The sequence below is a fragment of the Bos grunniens genome, chromosome X (genome assembly GCF_055505025.1).
Source record: "Bos grunniens cultivar Pamir isolate PY7600 chromosome X, Bosgru_T2T1.0, whole genome shotgun sequence".
NCBI lineage: Eukaryota > Metazoa > Chordata > Mammalia > Artiodactyla > Bovidae > Bos > Bos grunniens.
Genome location: NC_141194.1, coordinates 39,925,051 through 39,943,594, shown reverse-complemented (window position 1 = coordinate 39,943,594; position 18,544 = coordinate 39,925,051). Strand labels below are relative to the sequence as shown.

The 18,544-nt window shown below is 42.6% G+C and overlaps 1 protein-coding gene across 5 annotated transcripts in view; it reads right to left on the bottom strand.

The window, feature by feature from the left end:
• Nucleotides 1-15,996, bottom strand: part of USP9X (ubiquitin specific peptidase 9 X-linked) — a 116,879-nt gene extending 100,883 nt beyond the window's left edge. For 4 of the 5 annotated variants that reach the window (XM_086387063.1, XM_086387066.1, XM_086387065.1 and 1 more), the window contains exon 1: nucleotides 15,375-15,996. The gene's annotated coding sequence lies outside the window, so the exon portion shown is untranslated. Of the gene's footprint in view, nucleotides 1-14,058; nucleotides 14,321-15,374 lie in introns of those variants that run through there. The other variant, XM_086387064.1, reaches the window with a different exon arrangement.
• Nucleotides 15,997-18,544: the final 2,548 nt, after the last annotated feature.

Here is an 18,544-nt window from a genome sequence, read left to right as displayed (position 1 = left end):
TTTTCCAGGCAAGAATACTGGAGTGGGTTGCCATCTCCTCCTCCAGGGGATCTAACCAATCCAGTGATCGAACCCTCATCTCCTGTACTGGCAGAAACTGGCAGGCGGACTCTTTACTGCTGAGCCACCAGGGAAGCCCAAGGATGAGTAGCAGGTCAACCCAATAAACGTGTGCGGGACAGAGGAACCTAAGGCAGTCAATGTGACAGCAGTTCAGAGTCACAGAAGACCAGCACCAATTACCAACTAAGGCTGATGGCATGCATAACTGGGCAGCATCCACAACCCTGGTTCTCCCCCTGTCATCAGATGTAATACAGATGTATTTTTTGGCCATGCCACAGCATGCAGGATTTTAGTTTCCCTGACCAGGGATCAAATCTGTGCCCCGTGCAGTGGAAGCACAGAGCCTTAACCACCAGACCTCCAGGGAAGTCCCTAGATGCAAATTTATAACAAAGAAAATTTGGCCTATACAAGTTCACTGGTGGTAAAACATGCACTCTTATTAAAACAAATCAGTAGTTTTAAGAGTATGCAAGAGTTATCTCTATCCTTGCCTATTCCTTAATGTATGTTTATATAGGTGAAATCTGGTTAAATAAAGGCAGGGTGAAATAAAATATCTATGAAAAAGATAATTTATCTTGGTGATATTACTGAATGTCATTACTCTGTGCCAGACCCTGAAAAGATAGACTAATAAACAGTTTCTGCCCTTAAGGAATTCACTAGTCTAGCTCCCTCCCCGCTAAAGGAACAGACAGCAAGCAAATTCTTTAAAATGTATTTCATAACTGAATTTCACACACACACACACACACACAAAAACAATAGCCAACCTGGGCTTCCCTGGTGGCTCAGTGGTAAAGAACCCACCTGCAATGCAGGAGGCTCAGGAGATGCAGGTTTGATCCCTGGGTCCAGAAGATCCCCTGGAGAAGGGTATGGCAACCCCACTCCAGTATTGTTGCCTGGGAAATCCCACGGACAGAGGAGCCTGGCAGGCTACAGCCCATGGGGTGGCAAAGAGTCGGCCACGACTGAAGCAACTGTGCACGCACACAAGCTTAGAGCATTTATTGGGATGCACTAAAAATAAAAGTCCTGGACAGTCCTGAACAAACTGAGAATGGAATAAGCTTCCTGGTTTATATCTTTTATGATAACATACTATTTTTTTTTTTTTACATTTTGCCCCCTCTTCGCCCATTTCTCCCATCCTACTCCCTACCTCTAGTAGTCACCAATCTGTTCCCAATACCAGTGAGCTTCAATTCGTTTAAGATTCCACATACAAGATATATTATAAGTTTTTTGCCTTTCTGACTTATTTCACTTAGCATGTTGCCCACAAAGTCCATCTGTGTTGTCACAAATGACAAAATTCCATTCTTCTTTATGGCCAAGTAGAATCCCATGGCCAGAGGAGCCTGGTGGGCTGAAGTCCGTGGGGTCGCTAAGAGTCGGACACGACTGAGCGACTTCACTTTCACTTTTCCCTTTCATGCATTGGAGAAGGAAATGGCAACCCACTCCAGTGTTCTTGCCTGGAGAATCCCAGGGACGGGGGAGCGTGGTGGCTGCCGTCTATGGGGTCGCAGAGTAGGACACGACTGAGGCGACTTAACAGCAGCAGCAGTATATACAAACATACCACAATTTCTTTATCCATTTATCTATCAATGGACACTTAAGTTGCTTCCATATTTTGGCTATTGGAAATAACGCTGCGATAAACATGGGGGTGTATACGTCTTTTCAAGCTAGTGTTTCCATATTCTTAGGCAAAATACCAGAAGTAGAACTGATGCATCATGTTGTAGTTCCTATTTGTAATCTGAGGAACCTCCATACCATTTTCCACAGCGGCCGCACCAATGTACACCCCACCAACACTGCACAAACGCTCCCTTTTCTCCACAGCCTAACACTTGTTATTTCTTGTCTTCTCAGTTTATTTCTAAAGTTTATTTTAATTGGAAGTATTCAGTCTCTCAAGTGCAAACATATTTCCAGACATATTCTAAAGCCATAAAATGCACAATTATTTTTTAAATTATCACAGGAATGTTAATCCTCTTTGTCACTACCAGATCAATTACTAGTGTATCTTAAAGAATCTCTTATTTCAGGGAATTCACTGAGCTAGTGACTTTGAGCAGCAAGACCCTTGGCTGTGCTGTATCTTCATTGCTGCGGAGGCTTTCTCTAGTTGTGGTGCACGGGCTTCTCATTGTTGTGGCTTCTCTTGTCGTGGAGTATGGGCTCTAGCGGGTGTGCACTTCAGGAGTTGTGGCTCCTGGGCTCGAGAGCACAAGCTCAATAGTTGTGGTGCACGGGGCTTAGTTACTCCGTGGCATGTGAGATCTTCCCAGGCCAGGGATCGAAGGCATGTCACCTGCATTAGCAGGCAGACTACTTTACTAGTGAGCCATCAGGGAAGCCCTTGCAAGAGACTTAAGTCATTTACTGGCCAAACTTCAATTTTATAGGTAAGAAAGAGTTAAATGGACCAATAAATAGAGTTTAAAAGACCAATAAGCATATGGAAAAAGTTCTAACATCATTAAACACAGGCAAATAGATACCGAAGCCACAATTAGATATTCCTAAATCTCCACCCAAATGGCCAAACTTAAAGGACCAACAATACTAAGTGCTAAGGAAGAGCAGCAACTACACTCATGGTAGGGTTCGAAACTAGTACAAATACTTGAGAAATCTGTTTGGCAGTATTTACTAAAGTTAAACACACATATACCCTACAAGCCAGCAATTTCACTTCTGGGTGTATACCAGAGACCATCAAAAGACACAGACTGGACTTCCCAGGCGGTCCAATGGTTAAGACCCTGTGCTGCCAATGCAGAGGACACAGGTTTGATCCCTGGTGAGGGAACTAAGATCCCAGATGCTGCGCCACAAGGCCCAAAAATAAAAAGTAAAGCTATATAGCAGGTAAGCCACTCCAAAGATAATATCAAACTTCCCTTGGGAGTCTAAGGCACTGGTTTTCAAAGTGTGGTCCACTAAGAGCCTTTCAGTAGACTGAACAGATCAAAATTGTTTTCACAAATAATATGACATTATTTGCCATTTTCACTGTCGTTCTCTCTGGAGTATACAGTGGAGTTCTTCCAGTCTATATAATGTACAAATTGAAGAAAGTAGTGGACAGAGACTCCATCTTTTTTCTTTTATTAAGTCAGATATGAAATTTTGCAAAAACATTTTTAAAATGTCACTTTTAACTTCTGTTTTGGAAGTTATTTTACATAGAAGTATTATTTATATTAACATGCAATGAGTTTGATTTTCAAACACACAAAAAAGTTTTTAAATGTCTCTGTTTTAGTTTCTAATATAGTAAGTATCAATGGACAGAACCCCACATAAATAAAAGCTCCTTGGGGTCCTCAATAATTATAAATGGGTCCTGAGACCAGTAAGTTTAAGAATGACTGGCCTACTGATAAACAATAAAAACGATAAGCTTCTTTTGCTACTTAAAGTGATGAAAAAAACACCAAGGTTTTCAACATTTTCTCTGAAACCATCTGTGCCAGACAAAAATCATTGCTACTATATTCATCTGCATACTTTCTTAAAGCTTAATCTGGACTTCAGATGCAGAGAAGGCAATGGCACCCCACTCCAGTACTCTTGCCTGGAAAATCCCATGGATGGAGGAGCCTGGTGGGCTGCAGTCCATGGGGTCACTAAGAGTCGGACACGACTGAGCGACTTCACTTTCACTTTTCCTTTTCATGCATTGGAGAAGGAAATGGCAACCCACTCCAGTGTTCTTGCCTGGAGAATCGCAGGGACGGGGGAGCCTGGTGGGCTGCTGTCTATGGGGTCGCACAGAGTCGGACACGACTGAAGCGACTTAGCAGCAGCAAGTCTGTAATCCCTAAATTTACAGTACAAGCTGTTGGGCAAGCACAATTAACCCACAGGATACTAAATAAAATAAACCCCTCCACACACACACACGGACAACCAAAAACAAGGGAGAGGAAAAATTCAAATTACATTATCTCTCCCTACTTGGGCTTAGGACTATTAACTTAAAAAAAAAAAAAAAAAAAAAACACACCTTTTCCAATGTTCCTTTACTTGAAAATGTCTCTTCTTTAAGACTCCAGTTTTTTCCACATCTCTAGGCATACAGATAAAATTTACTAACTTAAAAAATAAAGTTCCTTAAGTCATCTCTTATCTAACACCTTGGTTTTACAGATAAGTGTAGTGAGGACTCAGAAGGTTAGTTAATTGATTTAACATATGGAGGGGGATACTGGAACTACAACAGCCCTTCTGACTACAAATCCAGTACACTTTCACTGACTACATCATTTTCATTTCAAATATGAAAAGTTTTTTTAAAACAAAAAACTCTCCAAAATAGGAGTCAGTGGGGTTACTGCAACTATTTAAACAATGACATTATTCATCCATTTTGTGTATCAATCTATTTAAAAAGCTGTAAAATATCACCTATACAAACCATGGAGAGCCTATAGTTAACACTTAACTGGATGCCAGCCAGATTCTAGTCCCCTACATGTTGAGGGAAAGGGTTGCTTTTATATATACATACATATATATGTATATATAAAATACATACATATTTTATACACATGCATATGTGTATATATAAAATATACACATATTTTATACATATGTATATATAAAATACATATACATACATATACAGAGAGGCATGTGCTTTGAGAATCCACTGTTTAAGTAGTAGAGCCACATTGAGAAATAGTCATTCTATAACACAGATTCCTTTCTCCTGATGACCATTCAATAGATCTGAACAGAAAGAAGCTCTCAGTGGAGAGTCGGGGGAAGGAGTTTAAAGGGAAGATAATAAAGGTTTTTAGCTAAGTACTGTTTTTTAAAGGCTTTCCAGGTGGCGCTAGTGGTAAAGAACCTGTCTCCCAATGCAGGAGAAATAAGAGACACGGGATCAATCCCTGGGTTGGGAAGATCCCCCTGGTGGAGGAAATGGCAACCCACTCCAGTATTCCTGCCTGGAAAATTCCACGGACAGATGAGCCTGGCAGGCTACAGTCCATAGAGCAGCAGAGTCAGACACAACTGAAGCGACTTATCACGCACTCCATTCAGTGATATGGAAGCCAAAGCATCATCTTCATATAAGTGAAGTCTCAGGTACCTCCTTCCTTTACTCCACTCCCCCCAAACCATGCGTGTGTACATGCATGCTCAGTCACTCAGTTGTGTCTGACTCTCTGTGACTCCATGAATTGTAGCCCGCCAGGCTCCTCAGTCCATGGGATTCTCCAGGCAAAAATACTGGAGTGGGTTGCCATTTCCTTCTCCAGGAGATCTTCCCGACCCAGGGATCGAATCCAGGTCTCCTGCATTGCAGGCAAATTCTTTACCGACTGAGCTACGAGGGAGAAAATAAAGACCACTTCCTACTATAGAGAATCAGAAAAAAGTTCATGAAGATGGCTTGTGAGCTAGGTGGCAGGCTAGCCACAAAGGGGAGATAGAGTTCCAAAAGTAAAGCCATGGGTAAAAAGCAAAGACTAGCGCATCCACATCAACTATGGATAGTTTGATTCGGTGGGAGAACAAGAAGTAACCTCGGAAAAGTAGATGGTAATTACATCCAAATGACCTATTTGGGTAAAGCTGACATGGTAAGAGTTTTGAGCTGTATTTGGGAAGAGAGAAGGAAGAGAAATGGAGGTACTTGAAGAACCTCATTTTTGTGGCTGTGTAGATGAACAGAGGGCTCCCCAGGTGGCGCAGTGGTAAAGAATCTGCCTGCCAATGACACAAGAGAAGATCCCTAGATTGGGAAGCTCCCCTGGAGTAGGAAATGGTAACCCACTCCAGTATTCTTGCCTGGAGAATCCCATGGACAGAGGAGCCTGGCGGGCTACAGTCTCTAGGGCTGCAAAGAGTCGGTCATGACTGAGCGACTAAACAGCAACGAGAGATGAACAGAAGCCAAAGAATCTTTCCATTAGTCTCCTTTCACTGACGTGATTCTTCTTCCCACGATGCACTAAGGTAATCCTCGTGTACTGTGCGTGTGTGTTCAGTTGTGTCTGACTCTCTGCGATCCTGCCAAGCTCCTCTGTCCATGGGATTTTCCAGTAGAAGCAATTCAAGATAGCTGACAGGGAGCTCTGATAATGACATTCATTATGAGACAGAGACTCCACTGGGCTTCTCCAAACCTCAGCCCAGACTCACAGTCTCTCTCAGCCCAGTTCAGCATACTTCAAGTTAAAAATTCTCAAGATTTTTGGATAACTATATTGTACACTTAATACTAATACTGTATGTCAATTATATTCAACAACAACAACAAAAATATTTTTGGTAACTGATTGATATCTACGTACAGAGAACACAGTAAACATATATACGTAGGCAGGTTAAATATAAGAAAATGAGACTTTCTGTAGTCATTTCCAAGAGAGTCTGGGCAAACGCTGTATATAGTCAGTACCCTTTCATACATAATGCATTCCCGAAAATGTGACAGAAGTCAAATATTTCAAAGCCAAACAACAGATTCACATGTTTATAGGGGTTTTTCCAACTCTCAGTCAGAGTAAAGGAAAGTATTATAAAATCCCTAATTACACTTCACCTTTCACATATAAGCTTTATTACATACTTGCCGTAGTTAATTTCCTATTTTGTTCTAATTATTTCACTCACCACTGAACAAAGTCAACCAACATAACCAATGAGCAGAACCTAATCCAGTAAGGTTAAAGATTCATGTCCCCAATCAGTTCCTTGCCTCAAAGACATTAGGTTTGAGCCCTCAAACTGATGCACTTTTGTTTTCCTACTCATTTTATAAAAGGACAAAATACAGTTGAACTTGCAAATTAACACACAAGACAGTGCTGTACAAATATAGCATTAACTGCCGAAATAGAACTGTTCTCAGACAGGCACTACCACCATGCAATCAAAAGACATTTGCTTCATTTCGGCTAATGGACAGAAGTCTGACTTAAAGAAGGGAGGTTACTTCCCTGGTGGTCCAGGGGTTAAGAATCTATCTTCCAATGCAGGGGATGGGGGTTCAACCCCTGATCAGCTAATTAAGATTTCACATAACTCGGGGCAACCAAGCCCACGCACCACAACCAGAGATGCCCTTGTACCACTAGGAAGAGTCCATGTACCACAGCAAAGACCCGGCGCAGCTCCCCCGCCAAAAAAGAACAAAAAGAAGGGAGGTTAATACATAGTGTATTAAAGTACTGAGTATACAAAAATCTTATGCATCACAGTTAAAGACTAACATGTTTCAATGGTAAAAAGTACAGAAACAGGAAGCAGAGCTCAAAGTTCTTGTACGAAATCCACACTCTATATACATATACATATATACACAATTAGACTACTAACTCTTACCTCCTTTCCCACTCCACAGCACAGTTTAAAGGTCGGGTGGGGGGGGAATAAGATTGAAACCAGGACTGACAACAGTGAAAATAAACATTGAGAAAGTGAGATAGCTTAAGAAAAAAAAAAAAAAAAAACTTAATTCAAAACAGTCTGGCACCTTTTTAGTGTATATGTGAACCATCCTTAAACTTCAATAGCCACCAAAGAAGAAAAGCAAGAAATACATAAAATAAAACAGGTCAAAAATAGTTAAATTATACTCCTGATGTTACTCCCACTAGCAAAGAACAGAAGGCCCCTAAAAGAGGGATTGAAGAAAAGGCAAGAGAAGTGGGGACGCACACAAAGTGTACCAAGAATCTGGAGTCAGATGAACAGAGGACAGGGGAAAAAAAAGTTTTAAACAGCAGGAAAGTTGGAAAATCATATTAAAATCAATTTCATGATTTTTGAGCAATATTTACCAAAGCAATATCTAAAAAAGGAGCAGCAGAGTGAGGAGGGACCCAAAACAGCGTCTTCTAGGATGAACAAACAGCACACTCTGAAGTCCTGAGGCAGAAGTGGAGGCAGAGGACAGGAGGAAACACGACTTAGTCAGCTGATCATCTGATGAGAACCTTTAAACACACAGCTAATAATAAGGTTGCTTCCACATGACGGAATTATCAGGGGGTGGAGTCTGTGTGTTTTGCTCCTTGCTTTCATTCTCTTATGCTACCCAAACTTTTTAACAGAATAGATAACAGTCGTTTCATAATTAGAAAATTTTAAAAAAGCATATAACATCTTTAGAAAGCTTTCCATCAAATAATAAATTGGTTTTAAGTATTTAAAAGCAAGTTTTGGTGTTCTGAAAAATTCATTTAAACAGAATATTATCCCCTAAGAAATCAAATTAATGAATATTTTGATAACGAACCTTTCCAATTTAGCTTTCCTTTAACATGAGTATCAAACACCACTGTACTGCTTTTAAAATGGTGCTCTTTGTCCCCAGACTCCAGTTCTAAAGGGTTTGTGGAAATTAATTTTTAAACTCCCTCCAACCAGTATGTATAATGGGGACAACTCTGTTTTGTTCACCTTGTGCATCTGTTACCTGGTATATTACGCAACAGGCATTTAACGTGTAATCATTGAATTTAAAGTACAAAGTAAAACAAAATTAAAAATATTCAAAAAGATTAGATAAAGCGATTAACTCGAAGAAAAGTAGGATATGCTCGATTTCACCTCTAAACCAGTTAATTCTCCAAGACTAGTTCCATGCTTGGGAGTTGTTCGAGAATGCATGTTCTCGGGCCCCATTCCATACTTGGACCCAGCATTCTGTTTTAACAAGCCCTCCAGGTTTGAGAACCAATGCTCCATACCAGGGCTGCCAAACTACAATCACAGATCAAATCTAGCCTCCTGTTTTTGTACAGCCCACAAACTTTAGAATGGATTTCACACAGGGTCATTATAATTACAATCAACTTGATGGCAGAGCATTCGAACTTTAAACTCCCAATAGGCAAAATACTGTATTGTTAGTCCTCCCCCCCATTCTATGCCTCTTATTAGACCAGAATTACAATTAATTGAACTCAATTATCATTATAGTTTAAATTTTATCAACAAAAAATTTACCTAATAGCTTTAATTTTGCCTCTTAGAATGCAAAGACTACCGTCTATAATATTTACAATCTGGCCCTTTACAAGAAACAGCTTGCTGATCCCCGCTCTGAACTCAGGCAGTGTTATTAAGGAGAGGCCAAATCTTTCTACACTACCTAGGCAGAACATGGGTCCAATACCATATAATTTCCTTATCCAAGTTAAACAGGGTAGACTTACTTAGAAGTTCTAAGTAGCTAGCTGAAAGAAAAGACTAGAACAGAGCGGAAACCAACTACCTAAACTAACAATTCTTAATAATCACCACAGTCAGTAGGAATGAAATGGACATTAATAAATTGACAGGAAAAAGAGGTTTCCCCTGCTCCTTTTCTTTCTGTTTTCTTCTCTTCCCACTTCATAGGCTCTGTAGCAGAGGATCAGATCCAAGACAACCAGCTCAAAACTGTCCCAAGGAAAACAATTCTTCGGTAACGGTTGGCCAATTAGTCTAAAGTGTTCAAAGTGTACATGATTGATCAGTTACAGAAAAGATAACCAGAAAGGGGCCATAATACAATGATACATCAATTTTGTACAGGCCATTCTAGACATCAGGAGTCAAACATTCCCCCAAATGTTGCCATTCAGGCAGTCAAAGTGATTGTTTACAATTTGGGGGAGAGGTTTCTTTTTGTTTTGGGGGGTTTGTTTGTTCTTGGCCACAAGGTGAGCCATGTGGGATCTTATAGTTCCCCAACGGGACGGAACCCATGCCCCCTGCAGTGGAAGCAGAGTTTTAACCACAGGACCACTAAGGAAGTCCCGGTAAATAATGTTACTCTATGTGTTCTGTAATACACAAAGGTAAAGGACAGAATCTCTGACCTTTTTTATCCATTATTAAGAAAAGATTTTAAGTGTGAATTTTGAATCACTACAAAGGTCACGGAATCCAAAGAATTCAGTAATTAACGTGACTTGTTAGATATGGAAATAGCTTCACATAGAAGCTAGTCTATGCACACTATCTTAGTGAAGTTACTTAGTTTGTTGAGCCATGTGCCACACCTGAAAAACAAGGAGTTTGACTAGATTGTTCCAGGACTTCCAGGACTGCTCATCATAAAAGGATTATCTGGTCAAGTTAAGTGACTCCAAGTAATAAAGGGGGGGGGGGGGGCCGCAAAGAAATAGAGGAATCATATTAAGAAAATGAACTAAACGTCCAACAAATAATTATTGAAAGTCTATGTGCCAGGCATATGTCAATGACTTAGGATCTTGAATCTGATCAGATAGATGCCACCAACCTAAAAAGAATTTGAACTAATAAAATTAATCAAAGCATCTGAACAAAATAAGTAAGACAAACAAAAAACATACAAGCAGTGCAGAGGTAACTGACAGAGTATCAATACAGAAAAGGAATGGTAAAATAACGGTTGACACCAGAGTTATGTAGTAGTTACTGGCCCAAAATTAAAAGCATCCTAAGTACGGCTATTTCTAAAACCAATACTAAAAGAATACATGTCTGCTGTACTTGACATCTGGGCTCACTGGAGAAGGCTGGCATTCATAGGGAAATTCTATTTAATTTACTTAAAGAGGATAAAAGGTAAAAGGCAAGTTCCACTGGCTTAAACCATAACTAAGCATATTTCTTGCATGCGTGCATGCTCAGTTGCTTCAGTTGTGTCTGACTTTATGTGAACCCATGGACTGCAGCCTGCCAGGCTCCTCTGTTCACGGGATTTCCCATGCAAGAATATGGAGTGGCTTACCATGCCCGCCTCCAGGGGATCTGACCCAGGGATCGAACTCATGTCTCCTGCACTGCAGGCGAATTCTTTACCGCTGAGCCACCAGAGAAGCCCCAGCATATTTCTTATAACAACTTAATTAAGGCCCCTTCTATAAAGCACAATAAGGAATAACAAAATTAGAGCTAGGAAGGACCTTAGAGACCAGCTAGTCCAATGGCCCTCACTTCATATAACAAAAGCTTCCAGACAACAGTAATCTCTAGAACAGTGCCTGGCACATGGTAGATGCCAAATAAATATTTGATGAAAAGAAAACTAATGCCTTAACAGGTATTAATACTGTTAGTATTAAAGCTGAAACTCTAAGACGATGCTCAGTAAGAGATAATGAATAAATATGTGTGTTAACTCAGAATCTCATCTTCCCTTTTTCTAAAAAACATTGCCAAAAAATAACCTAGCTGCTCATCAGAATCATATTCTTAGTTTTTAAATGCCATTTGCTACCTCAAATCTACTCAATTATAATCTCTAGAGAGTAAGACCCAAGCAAATACAGTTTGAAAAAGCTGCACAGGTGATTCTAATACACAGCTCAACTAGAAAACTGTTAAGACAGTGACTGTAGAACTGGAAACCCACTAGCTATGAAATGCATATAGAGAGAGTGTGCGTGTGCTGAGGCCCAAAAGACTAGCATAGGCACATTTTAAGAAAAAAATTTATGTAACACATCTCATCTTAACAGTATGCCTTTTCACACCATATTCCTTAAAAACATATTACATTGATCATTATATGCAATAGTAATAACTGAACGATAAATTCAAACTCCAATATCAGACCTTTCCTGATATCTTTTTTCCTTATGATGGACCCTACAGCATAGAAAATAGGAAAACAGTGATCATTAATATAACAGATCTGTGACAAATCATGTGACACCTTAAGGATGCTCACAGACTCTGTATTAGCAGCCTTCTCATATAGAATTTAGCACAATGGACCAAGGGAATTAACAGAAACACCAAATAAAGGTGTAATTGCTATTTCATTCATCCCATAAAATTATCAACCAATACTGCAAAAAAAACAAAATAAAACCTTTCATTTTGAAATTTTTGTGAAAATTACACTGATTTTAAACTAAGCTAAATAAAACTCAAGAGTTCTCAAATTGAGATAACAGAAATTCACATGATACTAAACGTTCACTTATGGGATGATTTAAATAAATTGCTGAGAGAGAAATGTCTGATGTTGCATCTTTTAGGAATCTTAAGTTGCCTTACGTTATTTTAGTCATAAACAGATCCACCAACTAAACTATCAACCTGAACGTGTTGGGAAACATATGGAAGGGGAAGGAAGAACCTATTTGCAGCAGAGTTTTAGCATTTCCCTTAGTCAATCAAGATATTTCCCAAATTGCAGACCATTATATTTTTATTAAAATTTTAATCTAAAGCCTCTCTGTTACAGGAAACAAAAGTCCCATTAAAAAAAAAAATAATTGGTGTCATTTTACTAACAAAGCAGAGTAGTCGAAGCACCACTACTTGAACCGGACAGACCTTAGTCCTTTGTTTAATGCAAATAATATTTAAGATCCACATATGGTGTCAAACCAAGTGTTTAACATAGCGCTGGCACATAATTCAACAAATGACAATTGTTGTGATAACAGGAAACAGTTAAGGAAGAAAAAACTATCTTATTTATCCACTAGAAAGTTCAATAGGAACATGCTACCAGCAATAACAGTGGTTTTTCAACCCTGACAGCGTGACAATCACCCACAATCCTTTTAAAAGACACCTCTGCCCAGGGCCCATATCAGACCGATTAATAAGTCTTTGGGAGCGGGACCCAGGCATTAGTTTTTGCTTTCTTTTTAAAAACAGTAAACTTACCTAAGTGATTCTAATGTACAGTCAGGGTTGAGGTCCAACGCATTAAACCTTTGTTAAACATTGTTAGATTCCATGTTAAAATTAGAAGAGAATTTAGCAATAAATACAATACCTTTCAAAGATACAGCTCCTCAAAGAACTACATAGAAACTAAAACCCCATTTTCCAAATTTTGGGGGAAAATATTTCAGGATTCAGAAAACATACCACCACTAAGAAAAATATAATGCAGGCTATCATAAAAGCATTACACTGTTTAAAATTAAAAAAAACAAAAACAAAAACACCAACTAGCTCCACAACCACAGAATAAAATTCCCCTACTCCTTTGTAATTGTCCAAAACATTTATAAGAGAACTAATCTTTAAAACAATTTTTTTAACCTGATATAAAAATTCTGAAAGTACAAAAATTGTTACTTTTAAAATTCTTATGAAACAAACAATAAGCTTATGAAACAATGAGCTAAAAGAAAGAATGCTTGCTGTGCCCAACTAATCAAGAACTTGAGGACCAGGAAATTCATGAGAAAAATCCATTTTCAAAAACGAAGCAGCATTATTAACATCATATCAGAAGAATTATCTTTAAGGAGGTACTCATAAAATATCTCGTCTTCTTGAGAGGTCAGAAAATTTATTTCAAAAGCCTGGGTAAAAAAAAAAGATTCAAAGTAAATCCTCCTGAAGCATTTTCATTGATAAAACAAGAAAACTATGTAACACCAAGGGATTCCAGTAATTTGATGAAAGGTAACATCTGCCCTTCAAAGCTACTTTCTAAAGAATTTAGATTATCAGATTCTAGATTCATAGATTCTTGTACGGTTTTTGCTGTTATTTAATCCCTCCAAAAATTTTCTCTCTCAGAAACTACCAAGGTCAGCAAACAAAAGAAACGGCAAGAGAACATTAAGATAACAAGTTAAGAGTTACAAACTGTGTTCTTGCAAAAAATAGAGGGAACAGGGTAGAGGAAAAAAAAAAAACACGTATAGTTCAAAAGGATCATTTTTAAATGAGAGAAAACAAAACATAATAGGCAATCAGAAACATTATGAGTCCGCCCTTGGTGTATTAATTCCAAATGTTTCTTTCTCACTCTAATCCAAGCGCTGTTACAAGTATGACAAAGCACATGGGTTATCAAATTGAGAATGTTGACATCTTTGTACATTTAATGCATAAATCTTTCAGAACTATGAAGGCATTTGCTAAAACCAAAATGGCAGCCCACCGAATCAGTACACCAGTAAGATCTAAAGAAGAGTTTGTAGTCTCTATTTTTAAGTTCAAGTGTACGGATTAACAAAGCCAAGCGAGTCACGGTTAAGGAGTCCTTACCATATAATCACTAAGAATGGATAATGCGCTCCAAAAGAGGTTAAGTAACTGCTGAAAAGTTTCTTTTAATCAAAGACTCCCGAATTCTTCCTCAAAAGTTACGGTTTACCAATGTTATGCAGATTCAGGGGGACTCGAGGGTTTCCAGGTCAGAGAACGCTGCAAGTCTTTCCCTCTCCTCGAAATGAAGCGTGACTATTTAACCAAGAACGCGCTCAGTTACATTCAAAGACAATCTGGAGAAATTAAACACACCTGTAAACTGCACGACGGAAAACCCAATTAACATTTTAAGTATGGAACTTCCAAATAATAACAAGTTTAATTTAAGCAGATTCTGTTGAAGAGTTTAAAAATCCCCGGGTAAGTTCCAGTCGCCCCAGAAGTCCATACAAATACTGCAAAACACGTATACACCTGTTCCATAACTCTTGAATATTTCACAATGAATGAAAAATATACCATTTCTCACATCCGAAGCCTCACGTCACAAGAATCCGAAGGTTTTATCATTATCCAACTTACACATGCTAGTACTTTTTTTTTTTGCACAAACCGTTAAAAATATAAAGGTGGTGGGTCCAAGCTCGCTGGGAAGCGACTTCTGCATCAAAACATCTTCCGCAGCTTTGGCCCTCCGTAAATGAAGGGGGGCGAGGGAGATGGAGGAGGCCGATAACCCGGCTCCGGCTCCCAGACCCCAAGGCCCAGGAGAAGCTGCGGGTTATCGCGGGAGGGTGGGGGAGAGGTGGACAAGTCGGCGGGCCCGATAGCCAGGCGTAGCCGAGGCCTAGCTCTACGGCTCCAAATCACTCCACCTCAGTAATGGCGTTTGGTGTCAAGTGGAACGAGACCGGGAAGGAGAACGACTGCGAGCCCGCCGAGGGCCGGGCTGCAAGCCCCGAGGTCAGGGGGCGACGAGCCCCCGGCGCCGACCCGGCCGTGGGCTGCGAATGCGGGGGTTGCACGCCGCGCCCGGAGACTCCATCCTCCGACTCGGCCCCAGACAGGACGGGAAGGGGAGGAGGGGGAGGGACGGAGCCGTCAGCCATTTTCCCTTACAGTCCAAAACACACAGACACGCTCCCGGGACGCCGGCTCGGCGTGGAACAGAGCCCCGCGCCCCCACCCGCGCCGCGCGCGCCCGCCCCGCCCGAGGCCCAGGGCCGAGAGCCGGGAAGCCCCCGGCCCGGCCTCCGGCCGCGGCGAGAGGAACCGCGCACACGCACACCCCCTCGCCCTCCTCCCCTCCCCTCCCCTCGATCCAGCTGTTGGCCCCGGAAAAGCGCGTCGTCCTGGCGCTGCTGGCTACTCACCGCACGACACAGGCGTCTTCTCTTAAGAAGCAAGACACGCGGAGGCGACAACCAAGGCTCAGTCCCGGGACAAGGCCGACCCTGGGTGCATCCCAGGCCCAAGGGTGACGGGCGACAAAGTGTGTCGAGAGATCGTAGGCGTAGGGACCGGGGAGCTGCACAGAGGCACCGAAATTCGCTGCTCGCCGCGCCCGCCTTGCAGCAGAGGTGGCCGCGGCCGCCTCCTACCCCCCCCCTCCTCAGCCGGCGGCGGCCCTCTTCCCCCTTCTCGCCTCGGGCTGAGGCTCTTTCTGAGCGCAGACGGGCTCCGGGCTGTGCGTTTCTCCTGCGTCACCTCCTCCTGCTCCTCCTCCCGCAGTGGCGGCTTCACCTTCCACTGGTCGCCGCCTCTGTCCCCGCTCCGGGCCTGCTCGCTCTGCTGCGGCTTGCTCCTAGCACCCGGCGCCCAGCGAAGCACCGGGCGCAGAAGCAGCCGCCTCCCGCTAGGCCTGTGAGCTGAGCGATACGGGGAGGGGCTCCGCGCGGCAGAGGCCCGAATGGGCCGGGTGCAGGGAGGTTGCGGCTCCGGCGGCGGCGGAGACTAGCTTCCGCAGCCGCGGATGCCCGTCCTCTTCAATATGGCGGATCCGGCAAACCAAAAAAAAAAAAAAAAACCGCTCGGCCAGTGGCGGCGGCGGTAGCGGTGGCAGCAGCAGTGGCGGCGGTGGAGGCAGCAGCGCGACGGCGCAGACTCCTACAAGCCCCAGCACCGCCCAGACCCGAGGTTCCCCGCCCCCGCCAAGCCCCGCCCCTCACGGGGCCAGCCCCAGAGCCGTCCTCCTCCTTCTGGCTCAGCTGCTCCTTCTGCTCTCCCTTTTCTCCCCCGTCCAGCCGGGGCGGTCTTCCGCCGGGGAAGAATGGCTCCTGCCTCTGGGAAAGCCGGGCCAGGCGAGAGACGCTTGGAATTCGGGGAGACGGGGTGGGGGAAGGGAGGAAAATGCGGTCAAGATTTTTCAAACAGTACTGTTTCTCCAGGGTTGCACTACGGCCAGGAACTGTTCCATGCCCCTCGCCTCCGGGGCGGTGTGAGGGCAGGACGGGCAGAAGCGGGGGCGGGGCGGCCCAAAAGGATCTGGCATGCCGGAGAAGGAACTGGGATGTCGGGATTGGCAGGGTGCGTGGCCAGGACAGAGTTAACCGTGCAAGCCACAGTCGCGTCGCTCAGAGTTCGACTTGGGCCGCTTGTTTTTGTTCCATTGTGAACCGAGGCCCCGCCGCCGAGTGCCCGGATGATGACGTCACCACCCCCCTTTCCGGGATTGTGGGGGGAGGGGTAGCGGACCCAGAGACCGCGCGCTGGGCGATCGCCCTCGCAGTGGTTGTGGGGGGTGGATCCCAGTGGCACAGCTGACCCTCGTCACGTGTTTCGTGAGCCGGCCAAGCCCACGGGGCGGGTACCTTGCGGGGGCCGTAGTGCGAGGTGCCAAGGGCCAGCCACCTGCTCCTTGCCGATAGGGAGAAGGTGTGGCTATCTCCTGCGGCGGCAGGGGGGAGTTGGGAGTGGGGGCCCTCTCCCCAATCTTGGAAGCAGGTGCTCTGAGAAGTTCATTCAGGTGATCGTGCAGCACCTGTGCCAGAAAGCATTTGGGCTCCTTCACTGCCTGACCGTGACCTGCCACCCTTTGGAGCCTTAAAACATCAAAGAGAACAGTTAGGTGCCACTGATGGCATAGCGAATGTACCAAGATTAGCCTCATACCAAATCATCAGCACAATTCAGTGTTAGAACCCGGAAGGGCCTTGCGAACCTAAGACATCCATGTCATGGGTTATTTTCTACGTGTTTATATTCCAACGTGAAGCCTATCAGGCTAATCTCAAATAAATGGAGTGCAAGGAAAATACAGCCTGTCTTGAATGCCCAGATGAAGAGAAAAGACATGCAGCTCCTAATTTAAGCAGATACTCTTTGGACGTAAAAAAATGCTGTGGACACCAAATTGTATGCGAAATTATAGCAAAACCCTAAAAAATAAAATTATATTTTGTGTAGAACAGGGTTGGATTTAGTGGCTACAATTAAGTTGCTTTTTAATAAACGGTTGTTAAAATGGAGTCCAAACTAGGATGACACCAGGAGAGCATAATGTTATTAGTACATTAAATTTTGAGGGCTTCCCTGGTGGTCCAGTGGTTAAGAATCTGTCTCCCAATGCAGTGGACACGGGTCCAAGCCCTGATCCGAGAAGATGCCACATGCTAGGAGGCAACTAAGCCGTAGCCACAACTACTGAGCCTGAGTGCCCTAGAGCCTGTGCTCACTCCAATGAGAAGCCCAGGCAGGGCAACTAGAGAGTAGCCCCCATTTTCTGCTAGTAGAGAAAACCCATGCCCAGCAATGAAGACCTAGTGCAGCGAAAAATAAATATTAAAAATAAGTTTAAACCATTTCCGTATATAGTAGTAAACTATAAGTTTTCACTATGAAAATCATCCAATAAGGTGTCCAAGACACAAAATTCATGGGCCTAATAATTGAAACCACATTTAATCTTATTTTTATAATTATTCCATGAATGGACTGTCTTCCACTAGTGTATGAGCTCCTAAAGAGTAGACTACCATCCACATACACTCTGAAGTGAATGGTTTATTTAATCCTCAGAACCCCATGAGATAGCCAGAAAATTTATTACTATTGATGTTAGATAACAGAAAGGATAAGTGATTTTCACAAGGTCACCAGACAAGATTGGTAAATGTTGAACATAGGTCTTTTACCCCTATCAAAACTGCACCTTTAGGGACTTCCCTGATGACTAAGACTCTGAGCTCACAATGCATGGGGTCTGAGTTTGATCCCTGGTCAGGGAACTAGATTCCACATGTTGCAACTAAGAGTTCGAAAGTTACCACTAAGACCCAGCACAGCCAACTAAATACTTACTTAAAATAAAAAAATTTTAAAATGCACCTTTAAAAGGATGTCACTGATTCTATTCAACATTGTACATGTGGCTCAAACCAGGGAAAGAAAAAGAACTACAAGGCATTCAGGTAAGAAAGGAACAATGTAACTACTATTTGCGGATGACATAATCTTGTATGTAGAAAATCCTGGTGAATCCACTATAAAAAATTATTAAAGGGACTTCCCTGGTGGTCCAGAGGTTAAGAATCCTCTTGCCAAT